A 9,215-nucleotide genomic window follows, 5' to 3' on the forward strand; every position below is an offset into this window, starting at 1 on the left:
CTGACAAACTGGAACGTGTCCAGAGGAGGGCAACCAAAATGGTCAAAGGCCTGGAAACGATGCCTTATGAGGAACGGCTAAGGGAGCTGGGCATGTTTAGCCTGGAGGAGGTTAAGGGGTGATATGATAGCCATGTTCAAATATATAAAAGGATGTCATATAGAGGTGGGAGAAAGGTTGTTTTCTGCTGCTCCAGAGAAGTGGACACGGAGCAATGGATCTAAACTACAAGAAAGAAGATTCCACCTAAACATTAGGAAGAACCTCCTGACAGTAAGAGCTGTTTGACAGTGGAATTTGCTGCCAAGGAGTGTGGTGGAGTCTCCTTCTTTGGAGGTCTTTAAGCAGAGGCTTGATAACCATATGTCAGGAGTGCTCTGATGGTGTTTCCTGCTTGGCAGGGGGTTGGACTCGATGGCCCTTGTGGTCTCTTCCAACTCTATAATTCTATGATTCTAAGTTCAGGCGCGCAAGAAGGTGGGGGAAAGGGGAGCCCGGATGGCTCAGTTTAAGAGCATGGCGCTGATAAGGCCAAGGTTGCAGGTTCGATCCCTTGTATGGGGGCAGCGGCGCATTACTGCATGGCAGCGGGTTGGACTAGATGACCCTCGGGTCCCTTCCAGCTCGACAGTTCTGTGATTCTACGAAAGCGCACGGAGTGCGGAAGTTGCATTGCAGCAGTAGGCAAAGGGGGGGGGGGGGCGCAAGGGTTGCAGAGAGATAGAGGGGGGGGGGGGCTCGGTCCTCCGCTGGACGACTGACCCGGCCGGGCTCTGTTTCCCAGGGAAGCAGGAAGTTGCAATCGAAAGGCGGCGGCGCTGGGGGCGTTGCAGAAGCGCCCTGCTCCTTCTTCCGCGGAGGGAAACGCTCCTGCGCAGGCGAGAGGCAGCGAGGTGAGGCTTTTGTGGGGTAGGGAGAGGAAAGACGGGGGAGGGACCCCATGGAGGATTTGCTCGAGGGGGAATGAAGGGGAAACGCGCCTCCCACGCGGAGCCCTTTCCCCCGGGAAATGCACGGGGCGGGGTGGTGGGTGGCCCGTGCTGTGCGCTCCCGTCGTGCGGCCCAAAGTGCTGCAGGATCGCCAATGCAAGACCCCCTTTTAAAACCTCTTCCCCCCCCCCCAGCTCTGAAAAAAACGGGGGAAGGGGGAACATGCAGCCCAGACAGAGGGAGGAACCCGCTATGGGGGAAGCAGCCTCGCCGGGGTGGATTAACATAAATCAAATATCCTTTATTAGGCATAGCAAATCGCACATTATCAAATAGACGCCGTATACAAATTGTGCAGAATACGAGCTCAGCATAACAAGGTTTGTCCCAATCAGATCTTTAACTCCAGAGAAAATCAATTTGCATAAATAATACAGTATAACACTAACACTATATATACTATATATTTCTTAATGCACCAAGTTGAAGAAGTCAACATTTCCAAGCAGCGAGCTCAGGTGAGGGAAGGAGAATTGGGGTAGGCAGAGCAGGCCGTCTGGGTTCCTCCTTCAGTCTTGAGTGCTGAATATGCTTCTTTTTTTTGTCTTTGCTGACCTAGTTATAGGGACTAGTAGTGATTTGCTGGAAGGCTGTTATCCCCTCTCCTTGGAACTGGGAGGATGGCGCAGGACACAAAAAAATCCTGCTGGGTTGACCACGTTTCAGCTTAAAAATACACAAAATCATGAAGGATCATTTCCGACAGATCCTTTTCGAACTTCTCTCCGTCCCTTTCTGTTTTAGGCGCCCTGAACAATTGTGCAACCACAGCTCACATGTTGTCATTGCTCACCCTGAACTCTAAATCATTCTCGATCCATTTTAAAAGCACAGGTTCCGAATACTTATCCTGCAAGAGAACAGATTTGCTCTTCTAAATCCTTGCTCACTGTCTTCAGCAATACTTTCTCGCAATGTTCCCAGTATATTGGTTAAGCTCACTAGCCTGTAATTTCATTTTTAAAAATTCATTTATTTCATTTTTCAGATTAAAATTTTACAGTCACATATACAACATAGCAGGGACGCGGGTGGCGCTGTGGGTAAAAGCCTCAGCACCTAGAGCTTGCTGATTGAAAGGTTGGCGGTTCGAATCCCCGCGGCGGGGTGCGCTCCTTTTGTTCGGTCCCAGCGCCTGCCAACCTAGCAGTTCAAAAGCACTCCCGGGTGCAAGTAGATAAATAGGGACCGCTTACTAGCGGGAAGGTAAACGGCGTTTCCGTGTGTGGCTCTGGCTCGCCAGAGCAGCGATGTCACGCTGGCCACGTGACCCGGAAGTGTCTCCGGACAGCGCTGGCCCCCGGCCTCTTGAGTGAGATGGGCGCACAACCCTAGAGTCTGTCAAGACTGGCCCGTATGGGCAGGGGTACCTTTACCTTTACCTTTATACAACATAGAAACAAGATTCCAAAGAATCTCCTGGACTTCCCTCTTCCCCTTTGTTAGTCCTTTCCTCCTGCATCTTTTATGATAATCCAAATCTTTTACCTCTCCATTGTATCCAAAATTCACCATTAAACTATGAGTGCTATTCCAATTCTACTAACGATTTTAACTGCTTACAATGGTTTTTAAGGTAAGTTATAAATTTTCCCCATTCCTTGTTAACGTTTTGGTCTTCCTGATTTCTTGGTCTTCCGGTCATTTTAGCCATTTTGGCATAATCCATCAACTTGATCTGCTGATCTTCTCTGGTAGGGACTTTATCTTCTTTCCATCGCTCCTGGTATGCCCCGCGGAGGACCTTAAGGTCCACAAATGACAACATTTTGGAGGTCCCAGGTTGCAAGGTGGTTAGATTGGTCGCAACTAGGGCCAGGGCCTTTTCAGTACTGGCCCCGACTTGGTGGAACGCTCTGTCACAAGAGACTGGGGCCCTGCGGGACTTGACATCTTTCCGCAGGGCCTGCAAGACAGAGCTGTTATGCCTGGCCTTTGGTTTGGACTCAGTCTGACCCTTCTGTTTCCCTCCCCTTATGGTTTTGATCTATGGGCTACAGTACAGTGGTGCCTCGCAAGACGAAAAGAATCCGTTCCGTGAGTCTCTTCATCTAGCGGTTTTTTTGACTTGCGAGGCAAGCCCATTAGCGGATTAGCGCTATTAGCGGTTTAGCGGCTATTAAAGGCTTAAGGGATTAGCTGCTAAAAGGCTATTAGCAGCTTAGTGCCTTAGAAAAAGGGGGTGGGGAGCGGAAAAAACCCCCAGGAATCGCAAGACATTTTCGTCTTGCGAAGCAAGCCCATAGCAAATTCGTCCTGCGAAGCACCTCCAAAACGGAAAACCCTTTCGTCTAGCGGGTTTTCCGTCTTGCGAGGCATTCGTCTTGCGGGGCACCACTGTACTTTTAAAAATAAACTTTGTATACAGTATAAACATTGTATACATGCTGAAAATTATATTATAATAAGCCTCGTGATGTAATATGATAATGTTTACCGATGTAACATAAGAACGTTAATAAATAATTAAAACTCAAAAAGGAAAATCAAGAGCAGGTGATGTCAGGTACCTCCAAGGCCCAGCTAAGGAACCTCTCCCGGCTCTCTAGCCAGTAAGTATCAGTCTGCATCTTCTCATCAGTGGGAATGACGTGCAGAGAGAGAATTTTATCATTAGAGCTGCCTTTTAGTCCAGAAGGGACGCGGGTGGCACTGTGGGTTAAACCACAGAGCCTAGGACTTGCCGATCAGAAGGTCGGTGGTTCAAATCCCCGTGACGGGGTGAGCTCCCGTTGCTCAGTCCCTGCTCCTGCCAACCTAGCAGTTCGAAAGCATGTCAAAGTGCAAGTAGATAAATAGGTACCACTCCAGCAGGAAGGTGTGATGGCCTGGGATTCCGATTCGGAGGATGAAACAGAGGAATCCCGGCCTGCACAGGAGTCCCCGCCTCCAGGGCCGGCTGAACTGGGGCCAGGCCTAGATGCTGAAGAGCCTGCACCTGTGGCAGTGCATCAGGAGCTGGCCCCAGGTGAAGCCCTTCTGGCCCCAGGGAGGCTTGACGACTCAGTGGCCACAGGTGAGCCTCCTCCAGGGCCCAGTAACCCTTCGGCCTCTCCTGATCTGCAGAGGTTTAGAGCAGAGAGGCGAAGGGAACTGGTTGCCCCCAGGAGGAGTGCTCGCCTTAAGGCCAGAGGAGGCGGGGCTCCTGGGGGCCGGGACCGCCCCCGGCCTTAGAAGAGGATAAAAGCCCAGTCAGCCCGGCCCCAGGTTGCGGGAGCAACGTCGTTGTTGGCTTCGGACCTTCCTGCGTTCGTGATCCCTGCTCGTGACTATCCGGTACTCCTGTTCCCTGCTCGGCCTCCTGTTCCCGACCATCCGGTGTTCCTGTTCCCTGCACAGCCTCCTATTCCAGCGTTCCTGTTCACCGCCCGGCACTCTGCCTCGGACCTTGCCCCTCTTCGTGTGGACTTTGCTACACCCAAGGTACTTTACCCCCGGGACCAGCACAGTTTGCTCCCGCCACCTCCCGCACTCCCCCTTCGTCGGGGTGCGTTCGGGAAGAGCCCGAGGCCATGGCTGAACAGGCGGCTGCACTGGTGGCTTTGGCCCAGGAGAACCAGGCCTTGTCTCACACCGTGCAGCAGCTCAGTGACGCGGTTGAGGCACTTCAGCAACGCTTGGAAGCCCTACCGGCTTCTGGGGCCGACGCCCCGGCTCCGGGCAAGTACCCAGTGGCTTTGCCTGAGAAATTTGATGGAGCCCCGGCCAGCTTTCCCATGTTCCTGGCCCAGGCCAAACTGTATATTCAGGGGCGAGCCCGGAACTTTCCTGACGACCGTACCAAGGTGCACTTTTTGATTAGCTTGTTAAAGGACCAGGCGGCCAAGTGGGCGTTGCCGCTACTCAGGCAAGACTCCCCCTTGCTGGCAGACTATACGGGGTTTTGCAATCGTTTGGAGGCCGCGTTCGGCAACCCCCAGAAAGAGAGTCAAGCCAACCGGGCGATTCGGCATTTGAAACAGGGCAAGTCCACGGTGGCCACATATACCACGGAGTTCCGGCTGTTGGCACAGGACTTGACCTGGAATGACTCGGCACTGCGGGACCAGTATCTCGAAGGGCTTTCGGACGAGGTACTGGACCAGTTGGCCACAATGGAACGCCCCACCACGCTGGACACTCTCATTCAACGGAGTCTACAAATAGGCGACCGGTTGGAGGATCGTCGTCAGGCCCGGGGTCGCCGACACTTCCAGTTCACGGCACCAGCTTTTTCCGGCAGCCCCACGGTCACAACTGATTTAACGGAGGAGCCTATGCAGCTCGGGGCAGTGCGGCCACGCCTTTCCCCCGCAGAGAAGGCGCGGCGTCGGGATGGAAATCTCTGTCTTTACTGTGGCGGAAGTGGACACTTCGCTCGGTCCTGCCCTGAGAAACGCCAGCCGCAGGGAAACCGCCAACCCCAGTAGCTGATGGCCCTAGCTACCGGGGGTCCCAAACCGTACAGAATGGGCCCGCACCAATGGACTTGCAACATCTTATGGTTTCGGTACGTTTATACCCTCCAGGTGGGCCCTGGATCCTCACCCATGCTTTGGTAGATTCAGGGGCAACCCGCTCCTATATGGACGCTGCTTTTGCCGCCCATTATCAGGTGCCACTTCGGAACAAGCCAGTACCGGTCCAGGTGGAAGCGATTGACGGACGACTTCTGCGTTCAGGTGCCGTTACTCAGGAGACCCAGCCTCTGGTCCTGTGTCTCCAGCAGCACCGGGAGTTGCGAACTTTGGACATTGCCTCTATGCCCCGCTTCCCCCTGGTGCTCGGGATGGACTGGCTGGAGGCCCACAACGTTCAGATTGACTGGGTCAAACGGACCGTGCACTTCCCAGACCCATGTTCCCATGCTCAATCCGGAACGCTGGCGGCCGCGCCCTCAGAGGAGGCAGCACCCACGCTCCCAGCCGTGTACCAGGACTACCAGGACGTGTTCGAGGAACGGGGGGCAGACCAGCTGCCGCCGCATCGGCCTTTTGACTGCGGCATAGACCTCCAACCCGGAGCGCCTTTACCAGTGAGTCGCTTATACTCCCTAACAGAGCCAGAGCGCGAGGCTTTGCAGGACTTCTTGCGCAAGAACCTGGAGCGTGGGTTCATTAGGCCTTCCACCTCGCCCACCGCGGCGCCGGTGCTTTTTGTTAAGAAGAAATGTGGGGAACTCCGCCCTTGCCATGATTACCGAGCCCTGAACAAAATTACCGTCCCAGACCGGTACCCCTTGCCCCTTATCTCGGAGCTGCTGGAGCGGGTGCAAGGGGCACAGGTGTTCACCAAGCTGGACCTCCGGGGGGCCTACAACTTGATTCGGATCCGAGCCGGGGATGAGTGGAAGACAGCGTTTGGGACCCGGTACGGGCAGTTCGAATATTTGGTTATGCCTTTCGGTTTGTGCAACGCGCCTGCTGTGTTTCAACGCTACATCAACCACGTGTTTCAGGACCTGTTAGACAAGTACGTGGTGGTGTATTTGGATGACATACTGATTTACTCCCGTGACCCGGCTCGCCATGAGGGACATGTCCGGACCGTGCTGCAGCGCTTGCGTGAGCACCGTTTGTACGCAAAGCTCAGCAAGTGCGAGTTCCATCAGCGGACTGTGGACTTCCTTGGTCACCGGCTCTCTCCAGATGGGGTGCAAATGGACCCGGGGAAGGTGACAGCGGTTCAAGAATGGGCGGCACCCCGGAACCGCAAGGACCTACAGCGTTTCCTGGGGTTCGCCAATTACTACCGGACCTTCATCGCTGATTATGCTCATCGCACCACCCCGTTGACCCGGCTACTGCGCCCAAAGACGCCGTTTTCCTGGGACAAGGAGGCAGAGGAGGCGTTTCAGGGGTTGAAGGCCTGTTTCCAGAGGGCACCAATCTTACAACATCCTGACCCCTCTCGACCCTTTGTGGTGGAGACCGACGCTTCCAGTACGGCTCTCGGTGCCGTCTTGTCTCAACAGATTGGTCCTGAAGCGCCACTCTTACCCTGTGCCTTCTATTCCCGCCAGCTCCTACCAGCGGAGCGTAACTATACTGTGTGGGAGCGGGAACTACTGGCCATCAAGGTAGCCTTTGAGGTCTGGCGCCACCATCTTGAGGGGGCACGACATCCGGTGGAGGTGAGAACCGACCACCGGAACCTGGAGTACCTCCAGACCACCCGCAAGCTGAACCAAAGACAGATCCGGTGGGCGTTGTTCTTTTCCCGGTTCCAGTTCCGGATCCGCTACATCCCTAGCTCTCAGAATCAGAAGGCGGATGCCCTGTCCCGGAAACCTGACGACAACGCAGACACGGTACAGCAAGCAGAACCCACCACGATCCTACCTCCGGCTGCATTCCTGGCCACCCAGGAGGCGCAGCCACTGCAGGTTCGGGTGCGGGAACAGCAGCGGGTCGACGCTTGGGCCCAGGAACGACTCCGGGAGCTGGCTGAAGGGTCCAGCCCACAGTATCCGGGGCTGGTCCTGCATCAGGGCCTTCTGCTGCACCACGGTCGTTTGTACATCCCGCCAGGGCCACTACGGCTGGAGGTTCTCCGGATGGCCCATGATGCCCCAGCAGCGGGGCACTTTGGACGGTATCGGACCACCCATCTGGTCAGTCGAGAGTTTTGGTGGCCCCGCCTGAAGGCTGACGTGGCTCGCTACGTTGCTGGTTGTGATGTCTGCCGGCGCGCCAAGGGACCTACCGGGCGACCCCCCGGCCTACTTCAGCCATTGCCAGTTCCACCGCACCCTTGGCACACGGTTTCGTTGGACTTTGTAGTGGACTTACCCTCGTCTCGTGGCTGTACCTGCCTTCTGGTTTTCTCCGACCATTTCACCAAGATGGTGCACTGCGCTCCCTGTCCATCTGTACCCACAGCCAAGGAAACTGCTCAGCTGTACCTTCAGCATGTCTTCCGCCTGCATGGCCTACCTGAGCGCGTGGTGTCCGACCGGGGCGTTCAGTTCACATCCCGGTTCTGGCAAGCACTACACCGGACCCTCGGGACGGAGGTCTGCCTCTCGTCAGCCTACCACCCACAGACCGATGGCCAGACGGAACGGGCGAACGCGGTGCTGGAGCAGTACCTCCGGTGTTACTGCAGCTACCAGCAGGATGACTGGGTCGACCACCTGGCATTGGCGGAGTTCGCCTACAATAACGCGGTGAATGCGTCCACCCAGCAGACCCCGTTCCAGGCCAGTTATGGTTATCATCCACGGCTGTTTCCAGAGGTGCTGCCGACATCCGCAGTCCCGGCGGTGACGGAGTGGCTTCAAGAGCTCCAGTCCCAGCAACAGCTTTTGGTGGAGCAACTGCACCAGGCCAAGGAAGCGTACAAGGCCCAGGCCGACCGCCACCGCCAGGTGGGGCCGGAACTTCGCGTCGGTGACCTGGTTTGGCTCTCCACTCGCCACCTCCACCCCTCTCGACCTTCGCGGAAGTTGGACGCCCGCTTCACCGGCCCGTTCCCTATCGTAGACCAAGTCTCTCCTGTGGCATTTCGTCTCCGGTTACCCGCAACCCTGAAGGTTCACCCGGTCTTCCACAGGTCCCTTTTGAGTCCGGTGGCCCCACCCGACGAGTTCCACCCGAACCGTCCCCGACCGCAGCCAGTGTTGGTTCGGGGAGAGCCTGAGTACGAGGTGGAACGCATCCTGGACTCCCGATACCGCAGGGGGAAGCTGCAGTATCTCATTGACTGGAAGGGGTACGGACCGGAGGACCGTTCCTGGGAACCAGCGGCCAACGTCCACGCACCTGCCTGCCTCCGAGAGTTCCATGCGACGTACCCCGGCAAGCCGGGTCCGGACCCTCGGTTGAGGGGGGGGCCTGGGAGGGGGGATGGTGTGATGGCCTGGGATTCCGATTCGGAGGATGAAACAGAGGAATCCCGGCCTGCACAGGAGTCCCCGCCTCCAGGGCCGGCTGAACTGGGGCCAGGCCTAGATGCTGAAGAGCCTGCACCTGTGGCAGTGCATCAGGAGCTGGCCCCAGGTGAAGCCCTTCTGGCCCCAGGGAGGCTTGACGACTCAGTGGCCACAGGTGAGCCTCCTCCAGGGCCCAGTAACCCTTCGGCCTCTCCTGATCTGCAGAGGTTTAGAGCAGAGAGGCGAAGGGAACTGGTTGCCCCCAGGAGGAGTGCTCGCCTTAAGGCCAGAGGAGGCGGGGCTCCTGGGGGCCGGGACCGCCCCCGGCCTTAGAAGAGGATAAAAGCCCAGTCAGCCCGGCCCCAGGTTGCGG

At 56.4% G+C, this 9,215-nt stretch overlaps 1 protein-coding gene across 1 annotated transcript in view; it reads right to left on the minus strand.

The window, feature by feature from the left end:
- LOC310670691 (uncharacterized protein) overlaps positions 1-9,215 on the minus strand; it is a 35,184-nt gene that overhangs the window by 9,968 nt on the left and 16,001 nt on the right. The gene's annotated exons all lie outside the window — the stretch shown is intronic.

The sequence above is a fragment of the Podarcis tiliguerta genome, assembly GCF_965153285.1.
Source record: "Podarcis tiliguerta genome assembly, chromosome: 2".
Lineage (NCBI taxonomy): Eukaryota > Metazoa > Chordata > Lepidosauria > Squamata > Lacertidae > Podarcis > Podarcis tiliguerta.